Below are 17053 nucleotides of genomic sequence, written 5' to 3'. Positions count from 1 at the left end.
GGTAGGACTGGTCGCTCCCTTGCTTTCTGGAGAATCGCAGAAGGCCTACTATGATTTGAAATCAGCAGAAGTGGGGGACTATGAAAAGGTCAAATGGGAAATCCTGGCACGACTTGGTGTCCCTTTGGCAGTTCGAGCACAGCGGGTTCACAGCTGGTTCTTTCAAGGTGAGAAGCCCCCAAGATCACAAATGTTCGACCTAATTCACCTGGTGAGGAAATGGCTACAGCCGGAGTACCTGTCTGGGCCACAAATAGTGGAGCGTGTGGTCATGGACCGGTTCCTGAGGTCACTACCAATTCCCCTGCAGAAGTGGGTGAGTCAAGGAGACCCCAAATCGGCGGATAACCTGGTGGAACTCGTTGAAAGGTACTTTGCTGCAGAAAACCTGGTCACCACCCCTACAACTGCATGGACTTTCCACCCAAAGCCACGGTCTCCCCAGGCAACCGGTAAGACTGTTCCAGGGGAAGTGGGTGATAAATATGGCAAGGAAATAGAGGGGAGGAATTTTGGTGCCAGGACTGAAGTTTGGTATCCCAAACAAGGGAAGCCACTGCTTGTCAGCAAACCAAATTGGGGAAACGTCAGGTGTTTTCGTTGCCAAGAACTGGGACATGTTGCAGCAAATTGTCCATTAACAGATGAACCAGGGGACAGGCCCTGTTTTCCTTATTTCAGCAGCAATGAGGATTTACTGTATCGTGTATGTAAAATGAATGATGAAGTGGTTGAACAGTTGGTGGTCCCTAAGCCATACAGACGGGTGGTGTTGGAACTTGCCCATGGGCACTTGTTAGGAGGCCATTTAGGGGTTGAAAAAACTAATGAAATGGTGTTGCGCAGGTTTTACTGGCCCGAGGTACAGAAAGATATTGAGAATTATTGTCAATCCTGTCCTGTGTGTCAGATGTCAGCCCCCCTTCCGAAGTCCTTTAGTGCCATTGCCTATTATTGAAGTGCCCTTTGAGAGGATTGCCATGGACCTTGTGGGTCCACTCCCCAAGTCTGCCCGGGTTCATCAGAATATCCTTGTAATCATGGATTATGCTACCCGTTACCATGAAGCAGTTCCCTTACGCACCACATCTGCTAAAAACATTGCCAAAGAGCTGTTTATGGTGTTCAGTCGGGTGGGCATCCCTAAAGAAGTCCTTAGAGACCAGGGCATCCCATTTATGTTGCGAATAACTAAGGAGCTGTGCAAGTTGTTTAAGGTGACACAGTTGCGAACCTCAGTCTACCATCCTCAAACGGATGGCTTGGTGGAACGATTCAATAAGACGTTAAAGAGCATGTTAAAAAAGGTTGTTGACAAGGATGGGAAAAACTGGGACTTTCTGATACCATACTTGATGTTTGCCATCAGGGAGGTTCCCCAGTCCTCTACGGGGTACTCTCCATTTGAGTTGCTTTATGGGAGACACCCTCTGGGACTTTTAGACATAGCCAAAGAAACTTGGGAGGGGGAGCAGACACCCCATAAAAGTGTAATTGAGCACATCGCTCAAATGCAGGAGAGGATTGCAGCAATCATGCCGATAGTAAAAGAACACTTACTACAGGCCCAGGCAGCCCAACAGAGAATATACAACAGGGGGGCCCAACTACGGGTTTTCTCACCTGGTGACAGGGTCCTGGTGTTAGTTATTACTGTTGAGAGCAAGTTCCTGGTTCAGTGGCAGGGTCCCTTTGAAGTAATTGAAAGAGTTGGGGAAGTCAACTACAAGGTGTATCAACCAGGAAAAAGGAAGCCCGAGCAGGTTTACCATATAAACCTGCTAAAGCCCTGGAAGGATAGACTGGCGTTAATTGTGAGGTCCCTCCCTGTAACGCTTAAGGGTACTGAGTGCTCTCTGATCCCTGAGGTCACGATTCCAGACACCTTGTCATGTTCCCAAAAGCAGTTACCTGGCATGACTTCAGCAGTTCAGCATGATATTGTTACTGAACCTGGGGTACGTGTCAAGCTCAAACCGTACAGAATTCCTGAAGCGAGGAGAAAAGACATCAGCAATGAAGTTAAAAGAATATTGGAGCTAGATGTTATTAAGGAATCCAATAGTGACTGCTCTAGCCCCATCGTGTTAGTCCCAAAACCGGATGGCACTTGGAGGTTCTGTAACGACTTCAGGAAGCTTAATACAGTCACAAAGTTTGACACATACCCAATGCCCAGAGTAGACGAACTTATAGACCGACTTGGCAAAGCTCGCTATATTACCACTTTGGACTTGACAAAAGAGTATTGGCAAATAACCCTGACTGATAGCGCCAAAGAGAAGACTGCATTTGTGACCCCGGAGAGTTCGTTTCAATATAAAAAAATGCCTTTTGGGTTGCAAAATGCACCCGCGACATTTCAGAGGGCCATGGACAGGACCCTAAGACCCCACCGATAATATGCATCAGCCTATTTAGATGACATAGTGGTATATAGCACTGACTGGGAGTCTCACTTGCCTCGTGTCCAGGCTGTCCTTGATTCCCTCTTCAAAGAAGGTTTTACGGCAAATCCAAAAAAATGTGCCATTGGTCTAGAGGAAGCCAAGTATTTAGGCTACACTATTGGCTATGGTGTCATAAAACCTCAAGTGAGTAAAATAGAAGCCATCCAGGAGTGGCCACGTCCTGCAAACAAGAAGCAGGTCAGGGCCTTTCTTGGCATTGCGGGGTATTATAGAAGATTTAGTCCAAATTTTGCAACTATAGCTGCCCCTCTGACAGACCTGACGAAAGGTAAAGACTCTGTAATGGTGAAATGGTCCTCAGTAGCAGAGGAGTCTTTCCAAGTCCTGAAGAAGGCTCTTTGTGCACAGCCAGTACTGTACTCCCCCGATTTCTTCAAAGATTTTTTGGTTCAGACGGATGCGTCTGATGTTGGTATTGGAGCAGTACTATCGCAGGTACACAATGGGGAAGAACACCCTGTGGTATACCTAAGCAGAAATGTCAGGTCGCCTTGAGGCGAGGTGACAGATGCACACCGTAGGGATCAGGAGTGCACCGCAAGGTTGTGGACCCTACAGCTGACTGCTGCAGATGGGAGACAGATCCCACTGGGGTTAGAGCGTAAGATTCCCTGGGGCGCGGAGTCTAAGAGCCAGCAGGTGTTCACCAGCACCTCTAGTGGTGAGGATGGACTTGGCTCCAACTGGCTCCAGGTCGCGATCCCCAGGGTCCCCCAGCTCACACCCACAGTAGGCAACAGGAGGATAGGGATAGTGAGGGACAAAGCCAAGGTCAGGGCCACAAGCAGACGGGAATAGTCAGGGACACGCCAAAAGGTCAGGATCACAGGCAAACAGGGATAGTCAAGGACACGCCAAAGTCGGTAACGGAAAACAACAGAAGAGCACACGGCAGGTAACAGGAAGCTAACACACAAAGGTTGATCAGCAGGGTTGGCCTGCAGTGCACAGGTTAATATAGAGTTCTCTGATAGGAGCTAGGGTGGAGTCATGCCAGAGGATGGATTACAAAAGCAGTCAGGTGAGGGTCGGCTGGTCTCCAGAGATGAACACATGGAAACAGGTAAGCAGACCAACTCTATTGCAAAACCATGACAGAACCCTCCCTCTTACGAGGCCTCCCCCTCCCCACCTGGGTCCAGGCTTAAAGGGAAACTCCAGATGGAACCTCCTCAACAGACTAGGAGCAAAGACCTCAGATGCAGTTATCCAAGACCTCTCCTCAGGGCCAAACTCTTTCCAATGTACGAGGTACTGTAGAATGCCTTTACGGAGCCGGGAATCCAAAACCTGACTAACCTCATATTTTCGATTTTCCTCAGAGACTGGAACCAAGGTAGGAAGAGGACGAGAGGACTTGAGGACTAAAGGCTTTTTAGGAATGGGTAAGGGCATGAGAAGATCAGGAGCCTGAGCAGGGTCCCCCAGACCCTTAAAGATGAGCTGGGCATCCATAACAGGACCACCAGACTGGGCAGAGGTCAGTGGATCCCTGAGGTCAGGTTGGTTAGAAGGTGACATTTCACCAGAGTCAAGCTGGATAGCTGAAACACAAACAGAATGCAGAGAACCCTGAGAAAAAGATTGAAAACCCCACCTGGCCGAATGAGGTATTCTATCCAAAGGATGGATTGAGCCTCTTAAACGGGTTTGAACGGACATAGTAGCAGTAGGGTGAGGCCAGGTCACAGAAGGTCTTGAACAAGAAGCAGGAAGCTCATTGGGCATGGGCTGGACTGGCATAACTGGTGCAGAGGCCTACTGAATAGTATTGTCAGGTGTAGCGACCATCTCAATCGCATTACAGGGCATAGCAACTGTGGAACTTGCAGACAAGTTAGCCTGGCTGTGCGTCCAAGGGAGATTAGGGACAGGCAAAGCAGAGGCGTACTAAGTAGGGGGCGGGGGGTGCGGCCCGCCCCGGGTGATGCACACTTGGGGGGGTGTCAGGCCGGCACCCCCCTCCGCGATTATAGTGGTGGCAGCGGCGCGCTGCGGACAGGGCCGCTGATAGGCCAGCCAACGGGTCACGGCCAGCCATTCACAGTGTGTGCGGGTCATGGCCAGGCCAGCCAATCACAGTGCGTGCGTGAGTAGTGCCGCCCCCCCGGCGCCGCGGAGTGATTCCTTCCTGTCTCTCCGCGTGTAGGAGCAGGAAGGCAGCGCCAGCGACTCACTACTCAGGCGAGCAGCGGATCTGGCTCTGTAGACTCTGAGGCATCGTCGGCATCTGTATTCTACAGTGCACACACAGGATCACTGGACACAGGACACACTCAGCATCGGGCGGCATCATCTGATCTACACAGTGAGTGTACACAGTATGTAAGTTGAGTGTTATATAGGCTTTCCATCAACCCCCCCCCCCCATTTGGCTACCAAAGTATAGGTTGGTCTAGAGCTATAACTTTATATAATACAGTGATACAGTTCACAAAGATAAATAGCCAGAAAGGATGCTTATGTACAAGAAAGTGAAATTTTTTAAGCTAATTTGAAATTTACAGATACGTGGCAAAAAAAAATGCAACCCCCCCCCCCCCCCCAAAAAAAAAATCCTTCTCCTTAATGACAAATGATTATAATTACCGAACGTTGGTCGGATTTTCTTTAATGTACACCTGCTTGTAAGCCGCACAAATTCTATACAAAGCTCTATACCAGAGGCGTACTAAGTAGGGGGCGGAGGGTGTGGCCTGCCCCGGGTGATGCACACTTGGGGGGGGGGTGTCAGGCCGGCACCCCCCTCCGCGATTATAGTGGTGGCAGCGGCGCGCTGCGGACAGGGCCGCTGTCATCAGTGCCACATATTAGTGCCTTCTGTCATCAGTGCCAAGTATCAGTGCCATTTGTCATCAATGCCACCTGTCAGTGTCACGTGCCATGCCATATCAGTGTCACGTGTCATCAATGCCACGTATCAGTGCCATCTGTCATCAGTGTCACGTGTCATTGGTGCCACGTATTAGTGCCATCTGTCATCAGTGTCACGTGTCATCGGTGCCATGTATTAGTGCCATCTGTCATCAGTGTCACGTGCCATCGGTGCCACGTATTAGTGCCATCTGTCATCAGTGCCACATATTAGTGACATCTGTCATCAGTGCCATATTAGTGTCACGTGTCATCAGTGCCCCGTATTAGTGCCATCTGTCATTAGTGCCATATCAGTGTCACGTGTCATCAGTGCCCCGTATTAGTGCCATCTGTCATCAGTGCCCCATATTAGTGCCATCTGTCATCAGTGCCATATCAGGGTCACGTGTCATCAGTGACACATATTAGTGCCATCTGTCATCAGTGCCACGTATCAGTGCCATTTGTCATCAATGCCACCTCCCAGTGTCACGTGCCATCTGCCATCAGTGTCACATGTCATCGGTGCCACGTACTAGTGCCATCTGTCATCAGTGCCACGTATTAGTGACATCTGTCATCAGTGCCACGTATTAGTGCCACGTGTCATCAGTGCCACGTATAAGTGCCATCTGTGCCACATATTAGTGCCATCTGTCATCAGTGTCACGTGTCATCGGTGCCATGTATTAGTGCCATCTGTCATCAGTGTCACGTGCCATCGGTGCCACGTATTAGTGCCATCTGTCATCAGTGCCACATATTAGTGACATCTGTCATCAGTGCCATATTAGTGTCACATGTCATCAGTGCCCCGTATTAGTGCCATCTGTCATCAGTGCCATATCAGTGTCACGTGTCATCAGTGCCCCATATTAGTGCCATCTGTCATCGGTGCCCCATATTAGTGCCATCTGTCATCAGTGCCATATCAGGGTCACGTGTCATCAGTGACACATATTAGTGCCATCTGTCATCAGTGCCACGTATCAGTGCCATTTGTCATCAATGCCACCTGTCAGTGTCACGTGCCATCTGCCATCAGTGTCACATGTCATCGGTGCCACGTACTAGTGCCATCTGTCATCAGTGCCACGTATTAGTGACATCTGTCATCAGTGCCACGTATTAGTGCCACGTGTCATCAGTGCCACGTATAAGTGCCATCTGTGCCACATATTAGTGCCACCTGTCATCAGTGTCACGTGTCATCAGTGCCCCATATTAGTGGCATCTGTCATCAGTGTCACGTGTCATCAGTGCCATATCGGTGTCACGTGTCATTGTCCTGGTGCTCCAGGGCCTTAAAAAGTGTAATAGTTAGTCAACAATTTAGATGTGTAATTTATGCTCCTAGAACATGTGATGGCGCTCCCTGCATGTTGGGCCTCTCTAAGTGGCCAGGCTGTGAAAAAGTCCCACACATGTGGTATTGTAATACTCAGGTGGAGTAGCAGAATTTATTTTGGGGTGTCATTTGTGGTATACACATGCCATGTGAGAGGAATGACCTATTACAATGACAATTTTGTGGAAAAAAAATCTTTATCATCTTTATCCGGCTCTTGGGACACTATTCCTCTCACTGACGCCAACAATGAATCACCATTCCTTCCATTGACACCAACAATAGGGCATGATTCCTCCTATTGACATAAATAATGGGGCACATTTCTTCCCACTGACATTAACGATGGGGCATTCCTACCACTAATACCAATGAAGGGCGCTATTCCTCCCACTGACATCAATTATGATGCACTATTCCTCCCACTGACACAACGTTTGGTGCCATTTCTTCCACTCACACCAACTACGAGGCACTATTCTTCCCACTTATACTACTTATGAGGCACTATTCTTCCCACTTATACTACTTATGAGGCACTATTCTTCCCACTGACACCAGTTATGGGACACTATTCCTCCCACTAACACCAATGTTAGGAACTATTCTTTCCACGGACACCAATGATGGGACACTTTTCTCCCCACTAATACAATTGATGGGGCACTATTTATTTTCCTACTAACCATAGGTGCTACATATTTTTTTTTTACTCCCAATGACCACCAAGCCTGAGGCACTGTTTACTCCCACTGATGCAGGGCATTTTCTAACACCACTGGCCACAGCCCCTAAAGTCTGAAGGATAGTGAACCCTTCCTTTTCTTAGAAAGTTTAGAGACCCCCCTGCTCTACAGCATTCTACTGTGCTGGAAGTTTCTGATCCTATACAAACTTAAAGTGGAGTTCCACCCACTTTTCCAACTTTGTTTAAAGGAAAGACAACCCTTTAAAAATTTTAAAACATTGCCTATGGAGATTTTTAAGTACCGTCATTTGTCGCCATTCCATGAGTGTACGCAATTTTAAAGCGTGACATGTTTGGTATCCATTTACTCGGCGTAACATTATCTTTCATATTATTCAAAACAATTGGGCTAACTTTACTGTTTCGTTTTTTTATTTTTTTTTTATTTTTTTTCACATTTGAAAAGGTTTTTATTCAAAAATGTAAGCAATACAGGAGAAAGTACAGGCGTGTAAAACAGAAAATGCACAAAAAAAAAAAATTTTTGACATAGACATAGGAGACCAAACGTTCGCATTAAATACCAACAGTAAAGTGTAAGACTGTCATCATCCTTTGGCCCGGATCCATACCTATGTGCAGATTGGTTACAGAAAACAACGCCAAACGGCATTTGGAAAGTGATAATACCAAGCTGCGAGCAACAACTGTACTTCTTGGGAAAATGGAAATGCAGAGGATAAAGAAGAAAGAAATAAATGGTAGAAAGAGAGAGTGGAAAGAAGAGAACCATATGCATAGTGTGAGATTGTTCATTGCATAGGAGCTTCATCAGGTAACCTATAAAAGGTGGCATGTAGGTCGATTCCATCAACCAGTCAGTTTTGGCTATTCATATGCATTCCTCCGGCGAGCAAATCACCCAACCAGAGACCTATATTCTTGAGAGTACCGGTACTCGAACCAGGGAGACCAGGTTTTGTGATATCGTGCTACAGTTTCCGCTGATTGTGCCTTAGTATCTTCCAGTTCACATATATGAGAAACCTTTAACAACCATTCTTTCAGAGAAGGGGTGTGCGTGGTTTTCCAATATAGAGGTATAAGCGACCTAGCCGCATTTAATAAGTGCCTTGATAAAGAATTCGCGTGCTTTTTCAAAGAGAAATCAGAAATGTTAAGAAGACAACATGCAGCATCTAAGGTAATGACGGTCTCCGTGATTCGGTGCACCAACCTCTTAACTTCATCCCAAAATGTACTTATTTTATCACAACTCCACCATACATGAAGCATAGTACCCCTTTCCTGGAGACAACGCCAACACATATCACTGGATTGGGGGTACCATTTATGAGTCTTGTCAGGTGTGACATACCAACGGGTAAGTACTTTATATGCAGTTTCCTGCAGTCTTGTACTGATAGAACATTTGTGGGCTAATATACAGGCCTTCTCCCATTGAGCGTCTGAGAAGTCTAATTCTAAATCTGCTGACCATCTCTCTCTAAACCGATCTCTCGTCCCCGTCGCCAGGTGTTGCAACCAATCGTATGCTGTAGAGGTAGTTTTTAATACCTGTTCCCCTTTAAGGCACACCGACTCCAACTCTGTCAGTTCTCTAATAAAATGTTCCTTACGTGGTGGTTTGTTAACGAAGGATCGTATTTGAAAATAGGCCCATAGGGGCAGAGAGGGGATGTCATTGTCTGACTTCAACCCTGCGAAGTCCTTCATCACCCCATTATCAAAGCAGTGCATAGCTAAAAGTGGAAGTCGTTTGTCGGTAGGCCTTAGTGTTTGATTCCCCAGTCCTGGAGCGAAGTCAGGGTTATGTTGTAACGGAGTAAGCGGGCCTCTAGGGGAGGAGAGCATGTTTTGCTTAGACAACTGATGAAAAATTTCCAGGGTGGTCCCTATTAAAGGGTGTTTCGTCAGTGCCAGAGGGTATGTGGCTTTCGGAATCCACGGGGAGAAAGGCAGGGGTATCGGGACTGAGTCCCTCTCTAGCATCACCCAGTCCTTTGTTGCAGAATGACAATGCCAGTCCACAATTCTCGCAATATGGGAAGCTCGGTAGTAGTTCCGAAAATTAGGTATTCCCAGTCCACCCAAACTCTTGGGTTTCATTAGTAAAGAGAATTTAATACGGGGCGTTTTATGAGCCCATATAAATCTCAGCAATATGGCCTGGAGAGATCTAAAAAAACTTTGTGGGATCCTAATGGGTAAGGCTCGAATTAGGTATAGTACCCTGGGCAGGATATTCATTTTGCATGTAGCCGTTCTTCCAAACCAGGAAATAGGCTTAGTGTGCCAGTGTTGTAAATCTCTATCAATGATCTTAAGTAGAGGTATGAAGTTACGGGCGAAAACGGAGTCTATCTTGGGTGTTAGCCACACTCCTAAATATTTAATGGCATGGGACACCCACTTAAAAGAGCTATTTTCCATCGATCTGTGCAATATTGGGGCTGGCAGAGTAATGTTCATCGCCTCCGACTTAGAGTAATTAATCTTGAGATTAGAGATGTACCCGTAGACCGAAAATTCCTTCACAAGTGATGGTATAGACATGTGCGGATCAGTAATGAAAAACAGGAGATCATCGGCATAAGCCCCCACTTTGAACTCCCTTCCTTCCACCCTGAAGCCCCGCACCGAGCTGTTAGCCAAGACTCTCCTAATAAAGGGTTCCAGGGAGATAATAAATAACAGAGGAGACAGGGGGCAGCCCTGTCTCGTGCCATTCCTTATGTCTACCCTGTCCGATAAAGCACCATTGATTTTGAGTTTAGCTGAAGGGTTCTGGTACAAGGCGGCTATCCAGTTCATCAAGCCAGGTCCCAGCCCTATGTGTCTACATGACTCAAACATGTAGTCCCAGGCTACTCTATCGAAGGCCTTCTCCGCGTCGGTAGACAGGAGAAGGCCCTCGATGTTTCGCACGTGGGCAGCGTGTATCAAATCCAAGGCCTTGGTGACATTGTCCCTAGCTTCTCTACCTGGCATAAAGCCAACCTGGCTCGGACCAATCAGTTTGCAGAGGAAGGGGGACAATCTTGTTGCAATTATTTTCGCCAATATCTTAACATCTAAGTTCAACAATGAAATTGGTCTATAACTTGCGCAGTGTGTAGGGTCCTTGTCCGGTTTTGGGATGACTGCAATGTGTGCAGATAAAAATTCAGGAGGGACCCTCCCACCTTTCGCCAAGGAGTTTAGCGCCGAATGTAAATGTGGGGTCAGGGTGTCTATAAATGTCTTATAATAAATGGCTGTGTAGCCATCAGGCCCAGGGCTTTTACCCGATTTAAGTCCTTTAATAGCTAATCTGATTTCCTCCTGATCTATAGGGGCGTCCAGTACCTCCGAATCCTCCTTTGCAAGTGAAGGTAGACCCGATCCCTCCAAGTAGTCCCGTATGTTTTGAAGTCTCCCATTACCCATGTCAGGGGGCCTATGTTGTGGCGGGAGGTTATAGAGTTTCGTATAGAACTCTTGAAAATGTTGGGCTATAGCATCCGTTGTTCTGTCTAAACGTCCCTCCTGATTCCGAATTCCCGGGATGTCGGTCTTGGTGGTGAGGTCTCTCAATGCCCTGGCAAGTAGGCGGCCCGCTTTGTCCCCCTGTCCATAATACATCTTCTTCCGCAGAAATAAAAGTCTCCTAGTCTGCGATTCCAACGTCTGTCGGAGGGCCAACCGGGCCTCAAGAAGCTCCTTCACTGACCTCTCCGACAGAAATTGCTTGTGAAGAGTTTCTAAACGTCGAATCGTGTGGGTAAGTCTGCTTATGTCTTTCTCCCTATCTCTTTTCCTTTGTGCCCCTAATGACATCAGCAACCCCCTGACCGTACATTTGTGGGCCTCCCATATCGAAAAGGGATCCATACCCGGGGTCACATTGTGCTCAAAGAATTCCTTCAGGGTCGATTCAATTTTGGGAAACAAAGATGGATCAGTCAATAGGGAGGAATTCAGCCTCCACATAGGTGTCTTTTTATGAGTATCAGAATGATTGAGGCTAATAGAAATTGGAGCGTGATCGGAAATAGATTGAATGCCTATATGGGAATGTTGCACCGTATGTAGGTCTCTTTGGGTAATAAATAAATAGTCAATCCTAGAGTGACGGTCGTGAGGAATCGAGTAAAAAGAAAAGTCTTTGTCGGATGGATGTAAGTAACGCCAGGTGTCCACTAAGTCTAGGGAGTGGAGAAGAAGTTTAATGGCCTTCAAAGTATGGAAGGAAACCGCCGTCTTCCCTGAGGACGTATCTAAGAGAGGGTCTAGCGGGACATTGAAGTCACCCCCTAAAAGCAAACAGCCCGCCCCAAACTCTTCAAGCTGTCGCACCATCATTCTGCAGAACGTCAAGTGCGAGGTGTTGGGGAAATATACATTGGCAAGCGTCGTAGGAACACCTCCGAGGGTACCCTTAAGGAAAATAAACCTCCCCTCTGGATCCACCTTTTTGTCTGTGAGTTCAAAGGAGGCTCCTCTACTTAGTAAAATGGAGACCCCCCTGGCTTTGGAAGTGTCATTAGTTGCGTGGTGTGCATCTGTGAAGTAGGAGTCGGTGAGCCTAGGGACCTGGCCTGTTTTGAAATGTGTCTCCTGCAGGAAGACAATTTGCGGTTTACCTTTTTTCAGTTCCCGGAGTAGGGTAGAACGCCTTTCCGGTATATTCAAGCCTTTCACGTTGTGAGACACTAGCGTCGGCGACGTGCCAAGAGCTGAGTAAGCCATCTGTAGGAACAGAGAGAGATGGTAGGCTTTGCCTACAGTCACCACCTGCAAGACTCAAAGATTGTTATGTTGAAACACTCCCACTATATCTATTTTACAGCGGCCAAGAGAGGCAAGAGAGAGCTACAAAGAAGGAAATAAAGACAGAAATAGAAAAGTCAAAGTGAGATGAAGGGTTAGAGGTAACGACCCCCGTCGGCCGGCAAGTCTGCCAGGTAGGTCAAAAATCCGGTACCCGGGAGGGGAGAAGAATCCCCGCCCAGCCACCGGGCCACGTGTGGGAACAAGGGAGACACGTAGCCTCAATGGCAACCGTTGTCAGATGCAAATAAACAATAACGGTGTAGTATACTAATAACATGTAGAAGGAAGCCAAGCCTTGGCCCCCTGTAGCTGGTATATCAAGCGTATAAACATCTCTGCCGTAAGAAAAAGATAAAAATATATATAAACTGAACGAGTAGAACAAACAAACAAGCATAAAGAAAAACTCAGCACAAAGCAGTGACCCAATAATATGAAAGTCGGATGCCAAGAGGTGCAGCCAGACAGGGAGGGGAAGACAGCCCGTTCCCCCCCCCCAGACAGCCCCACCCGGGTAGCATCCCCACGCATGTACCTCAGGAGCGAACCCCCATCCGCCCTCCAGGTCCTAAAGGCCCACCCACATGCGAATAGTAAGTATACGACCATGGCCCGACTGCAACAATGTGTCAACTGACTTAAGTCCCCCATTGTTCAAGAACAAATCTCACCAACCACCCAGCCAGAACTCCTTTAGTTCACGTGGGATTCTCAACCTTCCTTCCATAGCAGCGGGGCTGGGTAGCTAAGGAAACACGACCCGGAGAGCCTTGAATACAAACCTACAGCATGGGGGAGAAATGCCCCTGGGCAGGTTCCCAAAATCAGAAAAGTCGTAGGGCCTTAGTGGTACCAAGCTCTGGTGGAATCTGTAGTCGGGATCAAAAGGTCTCAGGGGAATCGCTTAAAACAAAAACAAATGTGCCCAGGAAATATAGGGTGATGGCGGACCACAACAAGGGGGGGACACGATCCCAGGGGACCGTGGTGCCCACAGTTAATCATCTGGTGGTGGTCTAGAAGAGTGTGCTCTGCTGCGCGGTGTCCCTGCGCCCGGACCATCCTGCCAGGCTGGACGCTGCTTTTTGGCGAGGCGCTTGTCAGGTGTAGTTAGAGGAGAGTGGGGTGGGCTCCTCTCTCTAGGCGGTAGGGAGAACTCCTGATACCAGTCCGGGAGATCCACAGGGTCAAGGTGTAGAGCATTGCAAAACTCTGGGAGGTCGCTCGGAGTGTGGAGCAGGTATTGCTTGCCATTGTGTGTCACTGAGAGAGCAAAAGGGAAACGCCAGGTATAACGGAGATCTCTCGCTCTAAGTGTGTCTAGTAAAGGGCGCAAGGCTCTGCGGTTTTTCAAAGTTATCTGCGAGAGATCTTGGAACAGTTTAATGTTCTCACCGTTGAACACGATGTGGTCATTCCTGCGAGCCTTAAACATAATCTCTTCCTTTAACGAAAAGTTCTGCAAGCAGCATATAATGTCGCGAGGTGGTAGAGCATCAGGTCCTCTAGCTCGGAGGGCTCTATGAGCCCTGACGAATTTGATGGCTGAATCCTCAGGTCGTTCTAGCACACTGTTAAAGACCCTCTGGAGGGCAGGCATAATCTGGTCAGCAGTCACCGTTTCCGGCACTCCTCGGACCCTAATATTGTTCCGTCTCCCCCTATTATCAAGGTCCTCCATGTGTCTATTTAGGTCAATAAAATGTTGAGCGTGTGAAGAGGTAACTGTGTCCAGTCTGAGTATTGCTCTGTCTCGGAGTTTCCCCGCAGTGTCCGCCGCGGCCATCTTTTCTGTTAGAACCAGCAAATTGGTTTTTAGGTCCGTGATGGCTGCAGAAAAGGATGCCTTGATGTCGGCAGCGAAGCCGGACATGTCTGCATATGTGAGGGGGTGATCGGGACGAGCAGGTCTCCTACCGTGGTCCTTAGAGGCCGACAGAGTCCTCACTAAGATCCCCGTCCTCGTGCGACGGCGCCATCTTGCCACCCTCCTGGGCCCGCTGAGCTGCCGTTTGTTTCTGGAAGATCTCCGAAATGGATCCTCCCGCAGACACCGCCGTGGATCTGCGGGATCGTGTGTGCTGAGACCCGCGGAACTGTTTGTTCATCCTCGCTAGGCTTTCGGCAGAGAGGTGCTAAGGGCCTCGGGCTTGACGGAGCTCCTCGTTCAGGCTGCCATCTCCGCCGCGCGCCAAGCCACGCCCCTTTTTTATTTTTTTATTCCTTGAAGTGTATTTTATTTTTTACACAAAATTTGCGTTTGAAAGACCGCTGCACAAATATTGAGTGACATAAAATATTGCAATGACTGTCATTTGCTTAAAATATATATATGTTTGGGGGTTCTAAGTAATTTTTTTGGTATAAATACACTTAGAAGGATATTGTAAATTTAAGCTACTGTGGACCCACTTATTAAGTTAAGAGGGTTATGGAGGTCTGGAGAGTGCACAATTTGAGTATAAGCACCAAAAGTGCATGGGATTTTGTATTAAGAGAAGGAGTTATTTTCTAGTCCACCATGCACAGTTTGCTGGTGCACAACTGCACATGTTGAGATTTGGAAGAAGAAGCACTGGACTTTTTAGAGACATGTATTTGTGCTTACGTTCAAAGTATATTTTTCAGAAAACACCAATATGAAGCGAAATCGACCTAGTGGGTTTCAGCAACGAAAGATGAAGAAGGCAAAAGAACAGTCAGCTGAGGCAATGTCTGGATCCATTTTAAAATATGTCACACCTTCAACATCTACTGCAGTAGGAGAAAGTGCTGAAGGCATTCAGACTTTTGAATTCGAGCGAGAAATACCAGAAGTATCTTCTCAAGAGCATTCATATATAAAAAGGCAAGAATTGGAGAAGATCGACTTATCTTCAAGCAGTGAGAGTGATGTCGCGGAAGGAGATGCCAGAAGAAGCCTCCCCCAGCAAGACTCTGATGAAGAAGCAGAGCAGACTGATAAACTATCAGTTTATTCTGATGTTGCTGCTTGGCCAGTTCCAGTTCCAGATGAGTTAAGAGTGGACCTTATTAAGAGGGGAAGTGAACCTTTCCAAAATAGAGATGGGCCTTTCAGTGCTGTTGAAAGACGAGGAGAGAAATCGAAAGGGAAAAGTCGACAGCTCACCACTGCATGGTTCTATAAGGCTCTTCCAAATGGTGAGACAATTCTTAGAACCTGAATGGTGTACTCTCCATCAAAACAAAGTTTGTTTTGTTTTTGCTGCAGACTTTTTGCGCTTGATGAAAAACGAACTGTAACATCCAGTTTTGTTACCGGGTTTCAGTTGTGGTGGAAGCTGAATCCAAAGGTATCTGATCATGAAGCTTCTGAACAGCATCTTACATGCTTGGAGAAATGGAAGACCTTGAGAACAGGACTGAGGCTACAAAAATGTATTGATCATGTCCACCAAACAACAGTGGACAATGAGAAAAAGAAATGGAGGGATATTTTGCATCACCTCTTGGATATAACCTTGTTTTTGGCTCACCAGAATCTTCCTTTTCGTGGTCATAGAGAGATCATGTCATCAGTAAATAAAGGAAACTTCCTGGAATTGGCAGAATTGCTTTCAAATTATGATCCAGTTGTAAAGGAACATTTCATAAGGCTGAAACGTTCTACCGAATCTGGGAAGAGAATGACCTCTTATTTCTCGCCAAAAATTCAAAATGAATTTATTTGAAAGCAAAGTACTTTGGGATTCTTTTTGACAGTACCCCTGATGTGTCACACATTGATCAGATGTGTGAAGTGATCAGATATGTTCATATTGAAGGTGATAATGTTGAAGTAAAAGAATCATTCTTGGGCTTCTTTCCTATTGCTGGAAAGACTGCTGCTGAGCTCACAGACAATATCCTGCAACATCTGGAGGAAGCTGGACTGGACATAAGCCTTTGCCGTGGTCAAGGATATGACAATGCTGCAACTATGGCAGGGATTCATGGTGGTGTTCAGGCAAAGATAAAAGAGATAAATCCCAAGGCTTTGTTTATCCCATGTGCAAACCATTCTCTGAACCTTTGTGGGGTGCACTCTTTTGGAAGTGTTGCTTCCTGTGTTACTTTTTTTGGAACATTGGAGAAAGTGTATTTGTTCTTTTCAGTTTCTACACATCGTTGGGAATTGCTGATGGAGAATGTAGGTGTGACAGTGAAAAGACTTTCCCAAACAAGATGGAGCGCTCATTATTAGACATGTGCATTCGTTTTCGTCCGAACGCATTTTCGTCCGAATTTCAGCTATTTTCGTTTTCGTTTTGACAAACGATAACGAAAGCACAAAATCCGAAAAACGAAAGATCCGACATAAATAAATGCTTTATTTTCGTTCGTTTTCGTTGTTACAACAGTTCGATATAGAATAGGAGATTGGGTCCTGCCCCAGGGGACATGTATCCATGCAAAAAAAAGTTTTAAAAACGGCCGTTTTTTCGGGAGCAGTGATTTTAATAATGATTAAAGTGAAACAATAAAAGTGTAATATTCCTTTAAATTTTGTAGGGGGGGGGGGGGGTTGTCTATAGTGTGCCTGTGAAGGGGCACATGTTTCCCGTGCTTAGAATTGTCCCTGCACAAAGTGTCATTTATGCAGGAAAAAAAGTCCTTTAAAATCACTCGCAGCTATAATGAATTGTCGGCTCCGTAATACAGAGAACACTCATTGAAAGTCATTGATAAAAAAATAAATAAATACATTTAAAAAAAAGCGTGGGGGTCCCCCAAATTCAATTACCAGGCCCTTCAGGTCTGGTATGGATATTAAGGGGAACCCTGCCTCAAATTTAAGAAAAAATTTGACGTGGGGTTCCCCCTAAATATCCATAACCAGACCCTTCAGGTCTG

General features: G+C 46.8%; 1 pseudogene; it reads left to right on the top strand.

Moving 5' to 3' along the window:
• The first annotated feature begins 14838 nt into the window (after positions 1-14838).
• Positions 14839-16403, top strand: LOC143932958 (zinc finger MYM-type protein 1-like; annotated as a pseudogene).
• The last annotated feature ends 650 nt before the right edge of the window (positions 16404-17053 follow it).

Source organism: Lithobates pipiens, unplaced genomic scaffold, assembly GCF_037356315.1.
Source record: "Lithobates pipiens isolate NorthernLeopardFrog02 unplaced genomic scaffold, aLitPip1_a1.2 Scaffold_27, whole genome shotgun sequence".
NCBI classification, from domain to species: Eukaryota; Metazoa; Chordata; class Amphibia; order Anura; family Ranidae; genus Lithobates; species Lithobates pipiens.
The sequence above is the reverse complement of the archived record's forward strand: the minus strand, read 5'-3'. Positions and strand labels throughout refer to the sequence as shown.